The 22,169-nt window shown below is 41.1% G+C and overlaps 1 protein-coding gene across 5 annotated transcripts in view; it reads right to left on the reverse strand.

Annotated features, from left to right (window-relative positions):
• AMBRA1 (autophagy and beclin 1 regulator 1) overlaps positions 1–18,139 on the reverse strand; it is a 175,674-nt gene extending 157,535 nt beyond the window's left edge. For all 5 annotated transcript variants that reach the window (XM_082659585.1, XM_082659583.1, XM_082659582.1 and 2 more), the window contains exon 1: positions 17,972–18,139. The gene's annotated coding sequence lies outside the window, so the exon portion shown is untranslated. The remainder of the gene's footprint in view (positions 1–17,971) is intronic.
• Between the last annotated feature and the right edge of the window lie 4,030 nt (positions 18,140–22,169).

The following is a 22,169-nucleotide window of genomic DNA, read 5'->3' on the forward strand; positions in this document are numbered from 1 at the left end:
GTAGTTCCTGGAAACTCCTGGAGCCACAGCAACAGTACTGTAAAAAGCTTTGAGAACATTAAGCCAGGTATCCTCACAAGCCCAGACAGGTAAGATTACTCACCAGACAAATAAGAACATTTAAACCTGGAAGAGGTTAAGAAATTCATCTAGGTTTGCAAGATGAGTCAGTAGGCAAAGCAGGATTTGAATTCAGGCTTTTCCTTCAGATAGTATCAGAGCTTGACTCTCAGTCCTTGGCTCAGCAGATACTGTGTTCAGTGTTCTCCAATGTTAGAGTCAGCCCAGGTCAGGTTCTTGGCTGACTAGAATAGGGAAAGGAAAAATTTCCCTCAAGGCTTCAGGAAAAGGAGAAGTCAAATTATTAAATGCAGAGCTCTTATGCTAAAAGGTCCAGATGCCCTTCTACCTTGCCAATCACATTTCTCAGCCAATCAAAATAAGGCACTGGATTTTAAGAACCTACTCATTTTAAGCTCTGACTAGAAGTTGGATGGTATTTTCCCTACTTCCCAAATAAAAAACACTTAAGGGGGACTGGAAAGATGCAAAAGCAATAACAGACAGCCAGCAAGTGTTTACTGAGTATCTATGTACTCGGCACTATTCTAGGCACTGAGGATACTACAGCAAATGAGAAATACCTGCCCTCAAGGAGCTTATGTGATTATTTATGTAATTTAAAAAATGATGACACTTTCAAGTACTGATAAATGTTAGGAAGAAAATATGAAAAGTAATGTTTTTGGGGGGGACAGATTAAAGGAAGGAAATCAACAGTTCAGAATCACTTTCTAGTTTTCTATTACTATGAGCCTGAGAAAATATGAATAACTCAGGAGAAACTTTAAAATATTTTCATACAAACTAATACTATAATAAATATAATCCAACATCACTTCCTATTTTTTTTTTTTTTTTGCGGTATGCGGGCCTCTCACCGCTGCGGCCTCTCCCGCCGTGGAGCACAGGCTCCGGACGCGCAGGCCCAGCGGCCATGGCTCACGGGCCCAGCCGCTCCGCGGCACACGGGATCCTCCCAGACCGGGGCACGAACCCGCGTCCCCTGCATCGGCAGGCGGACCCCCAACCACTGCGCCACCAGGGAAGCCCTATCACTTCCTATTTTTAAATAAGTATATATAAGACTAAATTTGAAATAGCATTAAAAGAAAGTATTCTTATCTCAAAAGTTACAGCAACCTTAAAGCCTTACAAGTACATGGCAGTAAGATCCCAATATTTATCCAATCATCCACCAACTGATAAAGACAAGCCCAGTGGCAGAGTATAACACATATATTTAAAGCAATACTTTTATCGAACATTCACTGAATATGTGCTACACACCTGACAGTGCTAAGCACTTTTCCACACATCTTATTTACTTCTCACAGCAACACTATGAAGATAAGTACTATCATTATCCCCATTTACAAATCACAAAACTGAGGCTTAGAGAGGTTAAATGATTTGTCCATGTGGAGGAGAGATTCAAAATCAAATCAGATGGGACTTCCCTGGCAGTCTAGTGGTTAAGACTTGACCTCCAATGCAGGGGGAGTGGGTTCGATCCCTGGTCAGGGAGTTAAGATCCCACATGCCTCAGGGCCAAAAAACCAAAACATAAAACAGAAGCAATATTGTAACAAATTCAATAAAGACTTAAGAAAAAAGAAAAAATCAGATGCCAAAGTGCATACTCTAACCACTACTCTATATTGTTTCTACAGAACAAGCACTAAACCTCAGATACAGAAAAAAATCCTTTTCGGGTCCTCACACCTAGGTCAAAATTACAAAGAGTTAATTCAGGAGACAGAAAGAGAAGGAATAAATCTGAATGAATCTGAGTCAGAACACAGTGCTGTAACCTTAGGCAAATTCCACAATACCCATGCCTCAACCTCCCTATCTATAAAGGAGTTAACCACACCAGCACTAACCATTACTTGCCTCCAGGTAGGCTGTGAGTGTAATAAATACACAGATCATCAGTTGAAAGAAACAAGGAAAACTACAGCGTTATTATTATTGCCTTGTTGCTAGAGCAAAACACCAGAAATCAACATAAATAAGTTATGTACACCAAGAATGTAGGGTTTGAATATGTACTTTGAAAGGCAATCATATAAGTTGTTTTACCTCTAATTTTTTTCCTTTTTTTTTTTTTTAATTTAAAAAAGCAATACAGGGACTTCCCCGGTGGTTCAGCGGTAAAGAATTCGTCCTGCAATGCAGGGGACGCGGGTTCGATCTCCAGTCAGTTGGGGAACTAAGATCCCACAGGCCGCAGGGCAACTAAGCCCTCGCGCCAAACTACTGAGCTCGCACACCTCAACGAGATAGCCCACGTGCTGCAAACTACAGAGCCCACGCGCTCTGGTGCCTGCACGCCACAACTACAGAGCCCATGTGCTACAACTAGAGAGAGAAAACCCGCACTCCACAACTAGAGAGAAGCTCTCATGCTGCAACGAAGAGCCCGTGCGCCACAATGACCAAAAAGATCCCACATGTCTTAACGAAGGTCCCGCGTGCCGCAACTAAGACCCAATACAGCCAATCAATCAATCAATCAATCAATAAAGTGGGGTGGGGGGAGCAGTACAGGAATTTCCCTGGCGGTCCAGTGGTTAAGACTCCAAGCTCCGAATGCAGGGGGCACGGGCTCAATCCCTGATTGGGGAACCAAGATCCCACATGTGGCACAGCATAGCCAAAAGAAAAAAGCAACATATACCATACATCATTTATCCCAGAGAACGCATGTTTGCACAAAAAAAGGTACACAAATGTCCACAGCATCTCTATCAGTAATAGTCAAGAACTGGGAAAAAACTCAGATGTTCTTCAATGGGCAAGTGATTAAACAAACTGAAGTATATCCAAACCATGGAATACTACTCAGCAATTAAAAAGAAAGGGGCACTGGGACCTCTCTGGTGTTCCAGCGGTTAAGACTCTGCACTCTCAATGCAGGGGGCCCAGGTTCCATCCCTGGTCAGGGAACTAGATCCTGCATGCTGCAACTAAAGACCGACACAGCCAAATAAATAAATAAGTACATAAATATTAAGAAAGAAAAGAAAGGAGCACTATTCATTCATGCAATTTAGATGACTCTACAGGGAATTACACTGATTGAAAAAGGCCAATCCAAAAGGTTACATGCTGGGAATTCCCTGGCGGTCCAGTGTTTAGCACTCAGCACTTTCACTGCCTGGGCTGGGTTCAATCCTTGGTCGGGGAACTAAGATCGCATAACCAGCAGCGCAGGCAAAAAAAAAATTTCTTTAATTAAGAGAAAAAAAAAAAGTTACACACTATATGATTTTATTCACATAACATTCTTTTTTAAAAAAATTAATTTTATTTTTGGCTGCGTTGGGTCTTCGTTGCTGCATGTGGGCTTTCTCTTGTTGCAGCGAGCGGGGACTACTCTATTGCAGTGCGTGGGCTTCTCACTGTGGTGGCTTCTCTTGTTGCAGAGCACGGGCTCTAGGCACGTGGGCTTCAGTAGTTGTGGCACGTGGCTCAGTAGTTGTGGCTCCCGGGCTCTAGAGCGCAGGCTCAGTCATTGTGGCGCATGGGCTTAGCTGCTCCGCAGCATGTGGGATCTTCCCGGACAAGGGATCGAACCCATGTCCCCTGCAATGGCCGGCAGATTCTTAACTGCTGCACCACCAGGGAAGTCCCACATAACATTCTTGAAATAACAGGTTGCCAGGGACAGATAGGGCCGGGGGAGTGGGAGATGGGCCATCTTCCCCAGGGGGTATCTTCCCTTGATCATCTGCACAAAAACTTTATTGCAACTTTATCCACTGCACTATCAGATCATTATGATTTGGTGCGGGGGGGAGCAGCAGTGGCTATAAAATGGCATCAGGAGAGATCCTGTGGGATGGAAATGTTCTGTATCTTGACTGTGTCAATGGCAATACCCAGGTTGTGACAGTATTCTATGGTTCTGTAAGATGTTACCATTGGGGGAAACTGGGTAAAGGACACACAGGATCTATCTCACTATTATTTCTTACAACTGCACGTAAACCTACAATAACCTGTAAACAAAAAGTTTAATCAGAAATGAAGGCAACACATGCCTCTTGTAACAAGTAAAACAGTAGTCTGTGGTCAATCTCTTTCCCTACCCATTCCATTCCCTCCCTCTTGAGATAACCATGCAAACTCACTGCTCATACAAACAGGCATGCATTTAATACTTTTTGTTTATTGTATCAAAATGGGATCATACATACTACACATTACCCTGCAGCCTATCTTCTTCACCTATCATCACTATATCATAGAGAGCTAAAAAAAAAAAAAAATTTAAGTGCCAAGTAGGATGGCAGGTATAGAAAATTTTCTGACTGGGGCAAATCTGACAAATGTTTACCGTGCTAATGTGCCATAGCTGAGCCAGGTGCATTCAGTGAGAGCACAATATACAAATAGCATTCTAAAGAGATCTGCAAAAATGCAAGTTCTTCAGCAGCTCTTCGAGGATCCCATCCCCCTCTCTGCCTCCTCCATGGAACCATCCCGGGGGCCCATGGAAGAAGAAATGCTAAATGATTTCTTTTCAGCAGAAAACTGCAAGGGGGGATAATTCTCCCACATACTGAAGCCATAGCAAACAAACTTCCCTGAAAATGTATTCCTCCTTCAAGCAGAAGTGCAAAATATATTGTTGATAACATTTAAGACATCCATTTGTAAAAAAGCAACTACCACAATTAAGCACTTAATGTTTTATGTACTGTATCTCTAGAGCGCCCTCCTACCCCACTACCATTTTACAGACCAAAACCTGGCTTGATGTGAAATTACTTGCCCATGATCAAACAGCCAGCAAGTGGTAAAGCTGGCATTCAAAGGTACAAGTGCTTTTTCCACTTTATCAGGTTTTCCTATAATATCACATGTCAACAGAAGAGATTCAATAAGTGTAATAAGTGTATTTAGGCAGAATCCATTTTCTAAATGTCTGCTGACTTTGATTCAACCTTTTTTTCCATTTAGCATGTCTGGGGGGACTATATTATGTGCCAGGACCTATCATAGGTGACAGTGAAAGAGAGGTAAAAACAACCAAACACAACGCAGAAAAGGCCTCCAACCTCAAAGAGCTTTCAAACTGCAACTGCAATATACTGTAACTATAACTGCCATGTTGATATGTGGCGAGTGTTACCCTCAAGGAAGTACAAAGTGCTGTGGGTTTGAAGAATCCAGCTCTCCTCCCGAAATCAAGTGACATTAGCTTCTTTACAATTGTTCTTAGTTTCAATTCCACTCATATTCTACAAGTCACATATTTCTCTTCGTGATCTCTGGCAAAAGGTCTGCAATGTCCTTCTATACAAAACACTGCCCCAGACATGCTCAATTAGTATGAACAGAAGCTGCCAGCTCAAATCAGCAGAAAGCTCCTTAATGCTGTAATTTTTTGAAATTTTGGCAATGAAAAGAAATTAACCTTTTTGGTGAAATCATGGATGTGCAGAGTTAAAAGTGACTTAGACATCATTTTGAACATAGAGACTTAAAAAGGTAAAAATTCACTTGTCCATTGTTACAAGACTCACTAAGGGCAGCTCTCAGACAAAAGCCCAGGTCTCTCAACTCATTGTATGGAGTTCCTTTCCACTCCTGCTTCTTTCTTTTAAGTCCAATGAAAAACTTAGTGATGTTCAAGTTTTCTCATTTCATAAATGATAGATGCATTCATGAATCATGTGTAGTTTAAAGATGAACTTTATCAAAAACAGACATGCTAAGCATGATGAGATACATATATACAGAGGTAAAGGACTGCCTATCCTTGATAAGGCAGCTTCAGGCATTTGGGAAGGCAATGTTAATACACTAAAAAATTGCCATCATCAACATCATCATCATCTTAGCAATAGCTAGCATTGGGGGGGATACGACTATGAGCCAGGCACTCACAGTATTTACATGATATTTCTTATCCTTACAACAACTCTTGAAAGATAGGTGTTGTATTGTACACTGGTGCACATCAGGTTTGAAGAAGAATCCCCAAATTCCACAGCTACCCAGGGGCTGGGCTAGAATTTAAACTCTAGAGTCCACACTCTTTTCCCACTATCCTATGCTCCCTAGGAACAGAATAACTGCACTGCACATGTGGCTGTGACATCAAGTCACTTCAAACTCTGACATGATTTCCTGATTGGTAGTTATGTAATTAGCCATCTTTTCAATCTTCAGGTTGTCTTAACTAATTTCTTTCATGATTCCACAGTGGTCTTCCATGTTTTCTTCCTTTCCTTTTTTTGTTTTTATAGAAGCAAAACCCTTTTTCCAAATGAAATCTTATGTGAAAACACTAAAATATAAAAGAGATCAAAGATGAGCTGCTCTGGTTTAAGCAGAATGGGAGAACCAAAGCTCTTCCTTACTCTCATGGCCATCCCTTAGGCACCTCGAAAGAACACACTAGCTTAATACAGAAGGCTGCCTTCTCCATCTCAGCTTTGCCACTCACCATCTGTATGAGGACCAGTAGACCTCAAAGCACAATTCTGGTAACAGACCTGAGACCCCTCATGCGGGAACACTTTTTCTTGTTCTTTGCAACAGAGATACCACCATCCACTTCATAGGTTTTGTTATTAACATTACGTGGACGAACAAATATAAACTTCCCAGCAGATGGTTAAGTATTGGAAAGTTGGCTCCCCCCTCTTTTATCCTGCAGAGGTAGCAGTTGTTGCCAATTCAAGAAAGCTCAATAAAATATACTTGATGGTTATCTTCAGTAGCAAAGAAGTAAACAAGCAAATGCTCCCACAGCTCAACTAAAATAAACAAACCTAACAAACCCTTCATTAAAGGTACCAATGGTAATACCCTCTCCCAGCTTAGTTTCCCATAGTTTCCCCGTCAGTCAATGACCCATGGATCTCAAAGCACAATGTTTATAATGGACCTGAGATCCCTTATGAGTTACCATAATGCAGACCGCAAGTGTCAGATGAATGAGTTAATGTTGTTCTGAGCACCTTAAATTTGGCACTTCCTGAGCTGAGCATTTAAATTGGCTACTTAATATTGCATTTAATGAGTATTTTTATGTTCAAGTTCTACAACAGAATCTAATGTTCATTTGCCCATCTTCTGGCTTCTATTTCTCCAGGCATTACAAACCAAAAATATGCTGATGTCATGTGCACCTTCACCCAAGCAACTTTAACCTGGCCCTTCCTAAACTAGTCATTAAGAATCTATTAACCAAAAAAAAAAAAAAAATCTATTACCTTAGTCTGTTACTGATAATGTGTTCCCTTTTCTACATGTGTAACAGGAGACTAAATCCATTTTCATAGGAAAGAGGTTCTCAGTCCCAATCTAAGCCCAACCAACAACTATCAAATTATCAACTTTATGGAAACTGCAGGTATTGGCTTTGACCCCCTACAGTTTAGGAAGAATTATAACAATAATACATCATACAGCCATGAAAAGACTCATTTACAATAAAGAACACATCCCTAAGCATTCAACTTGGGAGCCAAGAAGATTCAGAATGCTAATCTATTTTACCAGGAGACCTTGAGCAATTCACCTACTCTCTAATGATTATTTTTTCATAAGGAAAATGAAAATATACTCATTAAAATGCCAGAGATACTGTTTGATTAACCATCAAACAACTATTTCCTGCAGTTACCAGGGACCTCAGGAAGTCATCTTTGTCATCTCCCTCATTTCTTAACAAGTGCACACCTAAATCATCCTAGAAAGACAGTTACAAAGTCTTTGGGAAAGATATTTCACAACCTTCCTTGGTAACATTCCAGTATCTTGTAGTCAGGAAGTTGTTTCTAATTTGTAATCTATATCTTTTCCGCTGCAAATAAAACACATTCCGGGCTTCCCTGGTGGTGCAGTAGTTGAGAGTCCGCCTGCCGATGCAGGAGACACAGGATCGTGCCCCAGTCCAGGAAGATCCCACATGCCGCGGAGCGGCTAGGCCCGTTAGCCATGGCCACTGAGCCTGCGCGTCCCGAGCCTGTGCTCCGCAACGGGAGAGGCCACAACAGTGAGAGGCCCGCGTACCGCCAAAAAAAAAAAAAAAAAAAAAACCACATTCCCTCTTGTCTTCTCCACTATGGAAAGAAACCATCTGCTTAACACCACCTGAACAATATCCCTTCAAGAGACTATAAAATATAGGAAACCTATTTCAAACAGCTTCATGTAAATGCCACATGGCTTTCAGTGGGTCACCTAGATAAAGAACGTGATTAAGAGTCTTAAATTCCCAGTTCCATCACTGACTTGCTCTGAAGAAGATATGAAGTTAAAACCATGCAGATGCTGTACCTCAATTATCCCATCAGTAAAATGCAAATAACAAAATGAGTAAAGGAGAACTCAATTCCTCAAAAAATTAACCACACGAAAAGAGATTCTCAATCCCAATCTAAGCCAACAACTCTCACATCACACACTCTATAGAAACTGCAGATGTTGGCTTTGATGCCTATGGTTTAGGAAAAATCATAACAAATACATTACCATAGGGCTCTGTAATTCCACTCCTAGGTACGTACCCAAAACAACTGAAGCAAGTACATGCACGTGCATGTTTACAGTAGCACTATTCATAATATCCAAAAGGTGGAAACAGTCTAAACAGTTCATTAATGGATGAATGGATAAACAAATTATGGTCTATACATACACAAAAGGTTATATACTAGATGATTCCACTTATATGAAATAGCCAAAATATATCAATCCATAGAGACAGAATGCAGATTACTCATTTCCAGAGGCTAGTGGAAGGGGGGAATGAAGAGAAACTGCTCAATTGGAAAGAGAATTTACTTTGGAATGATGGAAATGTTTTGGAACTAGATAGAGGTAGTAGTTGCACAACACTGTGCAAATGCCACTGAACTGCTGTTCACTTTAAAATGGTTAATTTTGTGTTATGTGAATTTTACCTCAATAAATTATTTTAAAAGAAAAAAAGAATGCTAGGAGAACTAATGGGCACAATAACCATAAAATGCTTACCCTTTCCAGTAAAGTCTAGGCAGAATGGTAGCCAAAATGTTTAATATTACTTCAATATAGTCAATTAGACTTTGAGCAAAGAATATGTAAATGGGAAACAAAATAGAAACCAAAATAAAGTCTAGAGTTATACAGTATCCCATATGGAAACAAAAGCCAATAAATAAGTGAATGAATAAAGGGAAATAAAGTAAATAACCAAGCATATCAGCTAATTAGCTATAGCAATAATGACCATAGGAAAGCAGTAAGAAAAAGATAAAGGTAACGTATGAACTTTAAAAACCAAAACTGGCGCTTCCCTAGTGGCACAGTGGTTAAGAATCCGCCTGCTAATGCAGGGGACGTGGGTTCGAGCCCTGGTTCAGGAAGTTCCCACATGCCGCGGAGCAACTAAGCCCATGCGCCACAACTACTGAGCCCGTGCTCTAGAGCCCGCGAGCCACAACTACTGAAGCCCATGAGCCCAGAGCCTGTGCTCCACAACAAGAGAAGCCACCGCAATGAGAAGCCTGCGCACCGCAACAAAGAGTAGACCCCGCTCGCCGCAACGAGAAAGCCCGTGCAGCAACGAAGACCCAACGCAGCCAAAAGTAAATTAATTAATTAATTTAAAAAAAGAAAGTGCTTGCTCAAAGCAGGTGGTTAATAAATATAATAATAATTTAAAAAATCCAAAACCAGTAATACTAAAATACAAAAGATCCATTAGGTAGGGAGGTGAAAATAGAAAGGCTAATGATAGCAAAGCTAAAAAGCAAAGCTAAAAAGTATACATAAAGCCTTAAACTCCAAGGCCACATATAAAGACCATGAGAATCATTATCTCACCATCTTGAGAATATCCTCATTCCCTTGCCCCTTTCTGCTTTAATACAACTTTTTCGCAAGACACCAAGGCTAAGCAGGCAAGGACAACAAAATGAAAAGGTACTGTTCCTATGTTCATGGACCTTATGATATTACTTCTTTTTAAAGTCTTACTTCTTATGGGAAGACACACATGGTAATAATCTAAATATACAGACCATCTCCACTTCCTCCCTTTCCACTTCTTAAACGCACTTTAATCTGGCTCTGGCCCTACATTCCTCCAATGCTGTTCTTGCTATGATCATCAGTGATCTCTGTGTTGCTAAATCAAACAAAATACAGGTGATCACTTCCTCCCTGAAACACGCTCTTCTCCCAGTTTCTGAGATTTTCTCTTAAATTCCTTGCAGCTTGGTCCTAAGCGCTCTTCTAACTCCTCGTCTATACATGCCTTTCGTCTGGGTAAACTCATCCATTTTCCTTGACTGTTAACACCTATATACTGGGGCATCCAGATTTATTTCCAGCGCCATTTTTGAGCATTAGCTCAATGACTGCTTACTTGATGGGTCCACGTGTATTATTTCACAGATATCTCACACTTAGCATGACTAAAATTGAGGCTTTCATTCCACTCCCCAACTCAAGTTAAAACCTACCCCTCCTCCAATGTTTCCACCTCAGAAATGGCAACTTCTGAGATGCTGATACTCATGCCAGAAATCTGGGAATCATACCTGATACCTCTCTCTTCCCACATACCCAATCCATCATTAAGTCGTTCTATCCTAATTCTAAAATACCTACTGAATCTTTCTACTTTCCTCCATCTCCTCTGCCTACAGCCTAATCCAAACCATTGTCATCTTTTGCTTGGACCACTATAAGGCAGCCTAATTATTAGACTTTCCCCACTTCCTCTCTTTCCAAATTTTCCACAATTTCCAATTTTTTCCACCACAGATTTTCAAAAATTTTCACAACGTAGCCAGAATAATTTTTTAAAAATCATATATTAGGTTACAACACTCATTCTTAAAACCTTCAAAGGCTTCTGATTATACCTAGGAAAAAAATCCAAAATCCTTGACACAGTCCTGCCTAAATCTCTATCCTCATCCTATGCCCCCCATTCTTACCCACTGCTCATTGCATTCAAAGCACACCCGTCTTTTTTCAGCTTCTCAAATGTGCCAAGTTCTTTCCCACCCCAAGGCTTTCACACATGCTATTCCTTTTCCTTCCCCGTTCTTCCTTCTAGTCTCTGCTTAAATATCACTTCTTCAGAGAAACCTCCCCCAAAGCTCCAATATAATTCATGTCCCCCTGCTATAATCTTTTTTACTTTTCCATCATAAGACTTTACATACTTTGTAATTATACATTTATCGGTGTATTTTTTTGTAAATATTTATTTATTTGACTGCATCGGGTCTTAGTTGCAGCACGGGCTCTTCGTTGCGTTGCAGCAGTGGGCTTCTCTCTAGTTGTGGCATGCGGGCTTAGCTGCCCCGTGGCATGTGGGATCTTAGTTCCCCCACCAGGGATGAACCAGCGTCCCCTGCATTGGAAGGCAGATTCTTAACCACTGGACCACCAGGGAAGTCCCTATTGGTGTATTTTTTGTTTCCTGCCTCTCTCTCCTCTGGATCATAATCTCCATAAGGGTATGGACGATGTCTATTTTTTTCACCGTACTCTTGGTATAATGGCAGTAGTTTAGAGAGTTTAGAATTGTTTAAAGTATTGATACTTTAGAATCAGTATAATTTAGGGATTAGGAGCAGGGGAGCCAGGCTGCTTGGATTCAAATCCTGGTTCTGCCACGTACGAGCTCTATGACCTTGGGCAAACTGCTTAACCTCTCTGTACCACCATTTCCACATCTAGAAAATGGGGAGAACAAAAGTACCTACACCATAAGGTTGTTATAAGAATGAAAAGAATCAACAACACAAAGCACTTAGTACAGTACCTGGTGCAAAGCACTTCAATAAGCACTGGCTCTGATCAGCTCTTATTAGGGTATCCTCACCATCTCCCACAGAGGTAAACATTCAATAGACATTTACTGGATGAATGACTGAAAAAACAGACTCTACTATAGTCATTAAATAGGCTTTTTTAAATGACAGGCAGGAGTATTATAGAGATTTGGAGATGAAAACATAAACAGTTAAGGCAAAGACTGAAGAAACCCACAATTTATAATGCATAAAGGGATAACAGTAATAAAAAACTAACTCTGGGACTTCCCTGGTGGCGCAGTGGTTAAGAATCCTCCTGCCAAGGCAGGGGACACGGGATTGAGCCCTGCTCAGGGAAGATCCCACATGCTGTGGAGCAACTAAGCCCATGCACCACAACTACTGACCCTGCGCTCTAGAGCCTGCGAGCCACAACTACTGAGCCCACGCACCTAGAGCCGGTGCTCCACAACAAGAGAAGCCACCGCAATGAGAAGCCCGCGCACCACAACGAAGAGTAGCCCCCGCTCGCCGCAACTAGAGAAAGCCCGCACACAGCAACGAAGACCCAACGCAGCCAAAAATAAAATTAACTAAAAAACAAACAGAAAAACTAACTCTACTGGATGCTCAGTCTTTACCACTAAGCAAAAAATATGTTCACTCTTCCAGATGTTTACCCAAGGTGATTTGGTTGCTTTGACTTTTCCCTAAATATCACCCTTTTCCAAAACTTTAATCGCTTTCTTCAAAATCCTTCCAGCACCAAGCACAGTTCAGATAGATGGTAAAATTCAGATACTATCATTTTCTACCTGTTTCGCAAAGAAATGTTCTTCTGTTCCTAAAATAGCTCTAGACTGTTTTGCTACATATATTACAAAATCCTCAAAGTTTTGCCCTCAATCTAATATCTGGAACTCTTTCAGACACTGTTGCTTTGGAGGTTTTCTCTTTCCCAGTAAAGACTCATCCTCTCACTATAAGTTGAAGGACATTGAGGGGAAGGAGGGACAAATATGCTGCTTTAACTTCCTATTCCTTATTCAAGCTTTCTCAAAAGACCCTAAACTTCAATCTAAGCATCACTATTATCCGTTCTGCTTTTGAAGAACATATTATCTTTAGCTTATTATAACAATATTGAAAATGATAACAGCTGGCATATATAGTGCTATGTGCTATTCTAAACACTTTACATATGTCAACTCATTTAATTCTCACAACAAACCATATGATATTCTACAGATGAGGAGAGGCACAGAGAGGTTAATTAACTTGCCCAAGTCACAGAGCTAGTTAAGTACTGGCACGGTGATTTGGACCCAGACTGCCTGGCTCCAGAGTCAGGACCACTATGCTATTATTTCAAGAGTTTGGCAGGACATATTTTTTTGCCTTGTTTTCACAGGTCAGCTAGACAGAAATACTCCAATTCTCGCCCCAAATCAAACATGCATATTAATCCTCTCCAATTCAGCAAAATTTCAGATGTTTCATTATATCATAGGCATATATACCTGAAACAAAGTAATTGTGGTTCATGGGAGATCTATGTTCTATCCTGGGAAGCAGAAATAAACAAATGATGAAATCATGAAATGTGAAATTTGCCTCAGTGAATCCTACAGATAGATATATATAATTCCAGTAAGTAGTAGGAAAAAATGTTTGCAAAACACTTTTAATTTCTTGCAGGAAAAGTACCAAACAAGATTGTAGGTGTTATTATATACACACCCAACAGCAACCTACATTTTCCCTCTCTCAGTTTCATGACAATTCTCCTAAGTCTCTCCTTTTATATGAAGCAAAATACCTCAGCTTATTCCCTGCTACAAACACCTGAAGGCATGTATCCAGTTTTCAAATTCATTCAACTCAACTTCCAAAGAACAGTGTTTTTTGGAAAAAATTAATAAATGAAAACTAACACATAAGAAGTAAAAAATTAAACTCATTAGTCAAGCATGCTGGATATTCATTAAGTCATAGTTATCCTTTACTATGCCAAATCCAGTGTCATCATACATTAAGTAACAGACAAATATTTTATGTAGCAATCTTAAATGAAGACTTCCATTGCAATGGCAACAGGGGAACATTAATTTACTGAATCATGGTATGTTTCCAACTTTTTAGGGGGCTTAAGGATGCCATGGCTGAAGACCCCAATCCCCGTGAACACCCAGTGCCTTCCTCACTCCTTCATCTCTCTCATCTCTCTCTGTGTCTGCCCTTGTTTGTTTCCTTAATAGCACAGCCTAAATTTCAATCTTTATCAGATACCTGGTCAACTCTGCTCCCCACTGGAATTATCTCCATAAGGGCAGGAACACTCATGTCTACTTTTGTATCCCAGCATCTAATGAGACTTCCATAAATATTTGGTAGATGAACAAAAGTCTGAAAAGGTAAGGGTTGAAACATACAGTCACAATCAAGGAATAGATCCAAAAGGTCTGACTGGAATATTTTATACCTCAGGAAAAAACGCAGTGCAACAATACTCAATAAATAAAGGAAAAAATTTAGATGAAGTGAAGATTATCAACTCTAAGAGCGAAGGAAGAGACAGAGAACAAGTTAGAAAAGACTACACTAATCTATAAACAAGCCAGGACTAACTGGAATAGAGGGAGTAACATGCAGCACCTAAAACTTCTTTCACTAGCACTTCCAAGGACTTACTCCTTTCCACGAACATGTAGTAAGCTTCTCCAATGCATTTAATGTTTGTCACCTCTATCCTCCATGACTGTCAGGCATAATGCTGCCTTCAAAGAAGCAAGCTGTCCAAGAACCCAGATGACATCTGTTCATTGTTGCTGTAAGACAGCATATAAGTCAACATTTGAAGAGCACTTAATCTTTTCAAAGCAGCTTCATGTATTTTTTTTCTCAACAGAAGTATTACGATAGAAGTACTATCTTTCCCATTCTTTAAATACAGACACATAAAAGCACTCAAAGCCTTGAATTTGAATCCCAGCTCTGCTACATACTTGCTGTGTGATCTTGGACAAATTATTTACTTTCTGTGAGTTCAGTATCCATGGGAAAATTAATATCTACCTTAAGGGACTGTTATGAGCATTCAGTGAGATTAACACCTGCAAAGAACACCACACAGTAAATGCTCAATAAAGGACAGTAACCTTCCCTATGGCCTCCTTAAATAGTTTGTACAAGATTTCTCAGCTAGTAAGTTGGTAAACCTAGGACTTAAACCCAGGCCTGATTCCTTAATCTGTTTTCTTCTAGCCACATCACTTTGGCAGACTGCCACATATTACTGAGCTTATAAATATATTCTGACAATAAGCGATCACAACATTTTTATCTATCAGCAACTAATTTTAGCTTTGAGAAAAAGGGACCAAAAAAAACGATCTAATTAACTTGGGGGCAGAAGGGGTTCGAAAATATAAAATATAAATTACCCCCAAACCGTAGTACAGTTGTACCATAGCACTTCCGTACAAACAAAAATTATGACAAGAAACAGAAAGTTCTCTCTGGGTTTATGAGGAACAACTGGAGAAAGAAACGACCATGACTATGATTAAAGGAACTTAAGGGTATTTTTTTTTGGTAAACCAAACCACTGGGCAAAAAGATTTGCATCCCATTCCAAAGTAACTCTATCAGGGATGAGAAGTATCTTTAAAAAAGAGACCTCAGTGTGCTAACAACAAACTTTTTCTCCAATTCCTTTAAGAGTGAGATAAATGGGAAGAGTGAGATAAATTGTCAACATAAACTGTCAACATAAACGTTCATGAAGATCCTTGAAGACCATAAATGTTTGTTCTGGATTCAGTGTTAATAAGCAGCATAAAGGAGCATGATCAAAAGAATAAAAGTTTCATAAGTATCCTAACACAAGCCGAAAATATTTTGAAAATTATACAGTATAAAAATAAGTTATTACTCTGTTAATAAAAATAACCGATTCTTTTCAAAGTGATATACATAACTAATCTTTTTCAAGTGCTATACATAACTCCTTCTAGGACAAGTTCTAGAAGACATTCGAAGAAGTTCACATCTTTAACAATCCCCAAGAGAAGAGAAGACAGAATAATTCAGTCACATCCTGAATTTGTAAATTCTGAAAAGAAATGCCAGGAGAGAGCTTGATCTGACTTTGAAAGAACACAAGATTTAACCAAGAAGGGTAAGAGTTGAGTGAATTTCTATCACAAAGCAGGGGAGAAGCTGATAAGAAGCTCTACCCCTCCCCACCAGCACAACCAGATTTCTTGTCCTCCTCAATTCAACTTAAACCTCTGCTAATTATTTTCTACGGAAGCATAACAAAATGTTCCTAACATTTCTTCCTGACACTCAAAGCAAATTCTATTTATTATTTAGCATTCATTAGTAGCCACTGAGATACTACACTAACTCTAAATTCTACGCAGAACCTATCAATCTCCAGAGGGTAATGTCCCTTCCTTCTCTAAATTTTTTCCTCTGATATAAATTCTCTTCTACCATAAAAACTTTTCCAGAGAACACACATTCTTAGCCTAACTTCCCGATCTAGATTCTCCATAAAGATAGTCTCAGGACTCTTCATGAATCCCTTTCTGGGGGCACTAAGGTCCTGGTAACTAGGAAATCACTCATGATCAAGGGCCCTTCATTTAAATCCTGCTGACCTCACCAAAATAATAATATAACAATAATAATAATAAGGAACAATAATCCTTCCAAAACTCATGAGAAGTCTAAATCTGTTAAAGAACATAGACTTGTATAGTTTCCATCCAAGGACTACAAATTTAGTCTCTTCTCCCTTAAGAAAGCCTATCTCCTACTGATTCTACAGATGTATTGTGGAAATACTTATTCAACTTAGAATGACCTCTAGGTTATTTTCTTCAACAAAGATATTACACAAATTAGAATCATGACACTGAATCCAATGAAAATAAAACGAGTAAGAACATGTAGTCTCCAAAATTTCCAAGCTGGGAGAGAAAAGGAAAACATAATGGAGTACCCAGAATGCTAACTTTCCATTTAAATATCTCAATATTTGAATGATTCCTACACACAGGCTTTTTAACTCTAGTATATGCAGTAATTAAGCCACTAAGCAAATACAAAACTGGTCCGAACGAGACTCCTTGGGTTTTATTCGGATTCTTCCTAGAAAGCACTCTCTGAGGATAAATGTCTGACTTCAAAATCTTGACCATCCTCTGCAGGACGTTAACCACTTAACACCACAGTTGAAAGACTTCCAAAGAGAAGCAGGCTGAGGGAAAGAAGGAGAAATAAGTATCAACCAGAAAGCAAAACAGACAGCAAACAAAATTTTCTACCAAGAAACAAAGAAATTGTTTCTTTCTACTCTCGCTAAAATGATACAGACTTTCAAAAGCAAACCAGCCAAAGATCGCGTGGTGCCTTTACTTCTGCAATCCCCAGTGACGGACTCTATATTCCTAGGAAGGAGGGATCACAGACAATCAAACGGCAAATCACTATGTGGATAAAATGACTGGTAAAGTGGGGGGGGGGGGGGAATTGAACTGGTAAACAACAAAAAATGACTTACGGTGCATTTAAAGATCTGTCAGGGCTACGGGGAAAAGTCACGTACTAGATCAGCCTCAGTTTCCCTACCCAAAAAAGGCGAGAACATGACACTTCGCTCAGAGGAGCCAGAGGGCCCTGTTCCATAAGCCTCCACCTATTCAAAGGCCCCTTCAAAGGCCGGAGTCAGAAAGTGTCCCCAGTGCAACTGAGTCATGACACTCGGAGCCTTTGGGGGGTGGAGAGGGAGGAAGAGAGAAGAGCCAAAGCGCGCAAAGCTCTATCCGTTCCTGGAAAGCGACTTTCCCCACACACTGGGGGTACCGACACCCGCCCCAGAGCCAACATCCCCTCCCTACCGAACCGCACCAGGCAGCCCCACCATCTCTGCGTCCTTCCGGCTTCTCCCTCAGTTTCCCGCCGCCTCACCGACCGCGCCCCCGAATTCAGCCGGGTAGTTCCTCCTCTGGCCGTGTCTCCGCTGCCGACCCGCCGCCCACCCGCCGGCGCCAAGGTCTTCTCAACCCGGCGGCGGAAGGATGCCGGGCCGGGCCTCCCAGGCTCCTCCCGTGGCCTACCTGAAAGGCGGGAGGGGGCTCAGTTTGCAGCCCAGCGAGTGGACTGAGCCACAGACTAGAAGAAGAGGCAAGGAGGAAGCAAGGGGTCCGCTCTACCGACCAGCGGGAGAAAGCAGCCTGAGCGCGGGGCCTCACGGATAAGTCAGCCTTCCACCCGGCGCCGCCACCGCTCGGAAGACATCAAGCAAGAAGACGGCGCAAAAGATCACCGAATACACGAACGCCCAGACATCAAAGGAGGAGCGCCCAGGCAATCGTTCAAGGAACTAGAGTCGAGCGTCGAAAAACAGCTTCGCTCCAACTCAAGGTCCGGCTCCTGTCCAAGGCATAAATAAACAAACCCAGATCATAAGCCACGGAGTAAAGCAGACTGGGCTTCTGCCATTTTCTGTATCAGCTGCCTGCTGTCTAAATTGTTTAGAGAACCGAATTTTTCTTGAGAGTGTTGAAGATCAAGTCATAGTATAATAACACGTTATCTAACTATAGTTCAGCGACTACCTTATGGACTCTCAACACTATCCCAACTGAGCAAATTTGACCTTAGTTTCCTCATGAAACAGGTGAATGAAAAAGATGATTGATTGATTGTTAGATAGAGGTATGACAGAGAGAATGAGAGAATCCAGACTGAGGAACAGAGTGAATAATCTCTATTAAAGCTCCAATTTAGCTCCCATAAGCATAGCAGAGAGAAACTGGAAAATTCAGGGTTCTGTAGTCTGATCTTAAGACAGGAAAAAAATAATAATAATAATACACGTACTGCTTTTCTCTTTTATTTTATTCCAAAGACCTGGAACCACAGGTGTGCTTCTTACATAATAACAAAGTCTCTTTGGGTTCTGAACTTAACGAAGTGTGTTTACATTTTTATCATCACAATAGCCTTTTTCTGAAGTCTCTTAGTAGACAGACTAATATGGTCAGCACAAACATGGATTAATATGTTCATCCCAGGCACAATTTAGTAAATCATATAGATCACTACAATATGGGTTACCAACTGTGAGCAATAATAGTTTACCTTACCTCCTTCGAAGGAGGGAGGAGACTTGGAGAGTAAAGGTGTAAAAAGAAAAGATAGTCCCAGCCCTTAAAGAGCATATAATCTAATCAAAGTGAAAGCCCACATTCTTAAAACATTAGCTTTATTTACAATTTATTGTTTTTTGTTTTTTTTTTTTTTTCAGTACGCCGGCCTCTCACTGTTGTGGCCTCTCCCGTTGCGGAGCACAGGCTCCGGACTCGCAGGCCCAGCGGCCATGTCTCACGGGCCCAGCTGCTCCGCGGCATGTGGCATCCTCCCGGACCGGGCACAAACCCGTGCCCCCTGCATCGGCAGGCGGACTCTCAACCACTGCGCCACCAGGGAAGCCCCTGTAATTTTTTTTTAATCCTTTAAATTCATGAAAATATTTAAGGAACAACTCATATGCATAAAATGCAGGATAAGACCAGCATCCATAATATGAGGACAAAACGCTTTATTATCGCTTTTTTAAAATAATTAATTAATTTATTTATTTTTGGCTGCTTTGGGTCTTCATTACTGTGCACGGGCTTTCTCTAGCTGCAGAGAGTGGGGCTACTCTTCGTCCTGGTGCACGGGTTTCTCATTGTGGTGGCTTCTCTTGTTGCGGAGCACAGGCTCTAGGTGTGCAGTCTTCCATAGTTGCAGCACATGGGCTCAGTAGTTGTGGCTCACAGGCTCTAGAGCACAGGCTCAGTAGTTGTGGCGCATGGGCTTAGTTACTCTGCGGTATGTGGCATCTTCCCGGACCAGGGCTTGAACCCATGTCCCCTGCATTGGCAGGCCCATTCTTAACCACTGCACCACCAGGGAAGTCCCTTGTCTATCACTGTTTTAGAGGACTTTTCAAATGAGTAAACATTATAGCAACATTTATAAAAGCTTAAAAAGAAAGAATTTAACAATCTGCATCCAAAACACAAACTTTTAATTTGTTCATGTTCTCATGAAGTCCTTGGAAATATTCTACATAATTTTTCATTTTATTTTATTTTTTTATTTAATTTTTTGGCCGTGCCGTGTGGCTTGTGGGATCTTAGTTCCCCAACCAGGGATTGAACCCGGGTCACAGCAGTGAAAGCACCACGTCCTAACCACTGCACTGCCAGGGAATTCCTCTACATAATTTTTAAAGTTTAATTTAAGCAGAGATACAATAGTGTTATTTTTTTGCATTATATAATTTCCCTATTAAAGTCTTTAATAGTTGTTATTTTAAACAATTGCACAATATTCCATTGAGAGGATTTACTGAACATGCTTCCCATTTTGAATATGTATCTTGCTTCCAAACATTTTCTGTGTAACAGGTATTGCAGCTCCCGGAAAGAGGCAGTTATAACCTTATTATTAATGATTAGGATCTACTGCACAGGACTTCCCTGGTGGCACAGTGGTTAAGAATCCACCTGTCAACGCAAGGGACATGGGTTCAAGCCCTGGTCTGGGAAGATCCCACATGCCACAGAGCAACTAAGCCCGTGCACCACGACTACTGAGCCCACACTCTAGAGCCCGCGAGCCACAACTACTGAAGCCCGCGTGCCTAGAGCCCATGCTCCGCAACAAGGGAAGCCACCGCAATGAGAAGCCCACGCACCACAAAGAAGAGTCGGCCCCACTCGCCGCAACTAGAGACAACCCACAGGCAGCAACGAAGACCCAATGCAGCCAAAAATAAATGAAATTATTTATTTATTAAAAAAAAGAGAAGCTACTGCACATAAACAAAAAGAGTAAGGAAACAAGGGGCTTCCCTGGTGGCGCAATGGTTAAGAATCTGCCTGCCAATGCAGGGGACATGGGTTTGAGACCTGGTCCGGGATAGATCCCACATGCCGCGGAGCAACTAAGCCCGTGTGCCACAACTACTGAGCCTGCGCTCTAGAGCCTGTGAGCCACAACGATTGAGCCCACGTGCCACAACTACGGACGCCCCCACACACCTAGAGCCTGCGCTCTGCAACAAGAGAAGCCACCACAATGAGAAGCCCACACACCACAACAAAGAGTAGCCCCCACTCGCTGCAACTAGAGAAAGCCTGCATGCAGCAACAAAGACCCAACGCAGCCAAAAATTAAGTAATTAATTTTTTTAAAAAAGAGTAAGGAATCAAGGCAGAGGTTTATTTCTCTGTCATATAAAAGAAATCTAGGGTAAGGTGTGGCCATTCAGCATCAGGGACCAGGCTTCTATCTTGTTGCTGTGACATGTTCAATAAGTGTTTTTTTGTCTTAGATCCAAGACAGCTGCTCAAGCTCTAGCCATCATGTCTACATTCCAACCAGCAGGAAGCTGAAAGAGGAAAGGCATGTCTCCTAGCCATAAGGACACATCTTGAAAATAGCACAGGACATTTCCACTTACATTCCACTGGCCAGAATTTAGTCACATAGCCACACCTAACTAGGAATTTGTCTTTATCCTGGGAAGCCATGTACCCATGAAAAGTCAGGGGCAAGTGGATTCTAGGAGATGACTAAATAAGCAGTCTGCCAAATTCCTAGAGCCAGCTGAGTAGCAGGCAAATAGACTTTGCTTTACTGTTTCCCAGGGCTGAGTTTCTACTTCTAGAATACACACTTTAGGGAAGCTTCCTTCTTGGGGAGGCTTGTGGGGCTTAATTTCTAAAGCTACAGCCCTCACTCAAACTTGACCCATACAATGACTTTATTTTGAAACCTTGATTTCAGTGAGGAAAACTAAACAAACTACTTTCGAGGCTATAAGAAGTTTTCAGTTTTTCAAATCTGGAGACATTTATGTTTGGAAAAACACCTGAAGGTTATGCAAATATAAACCTAAAATCAACATCTGAAAATGGAGATGTTTGAGAAACTGAGGCTAGACTGCTCTGTGAAACCATGCAAAAGATGGTTTATTCTGCAGACAGAGTTGCATCTTTACAGATAAGTTTCATTAGAGAAACTGTTTCAAGTGTGACAGTAAACTCCTATTTGTTCTTATCAAGTCTATTTGGACAGAAGAGTAGATCACAAAAGATCAGGGGTTGAAACCCTCAAACACACACAAATCTTTTTACACTGGAGGAAGACCTGAGAAAAAGAAACCAGGTGGGCAGAAGGAAAGATCATCTTGGGATGTAACACAGAAGCCTACACCTTGGTGTTAAAAACTCAATAACTCATTATTATGCTGATTGC

Source organism: Grampus griseus (genome assembly GCF_964374135.1).
Source record: "Grampus griseus genome assembly, chromosome: 8".
Taxonomy (NCBI): Eukaryota; Metazoa; Chordata; class Mammalia; order Artiodactyla; family Delphinidae; genus Grampus; species Grampus griseus.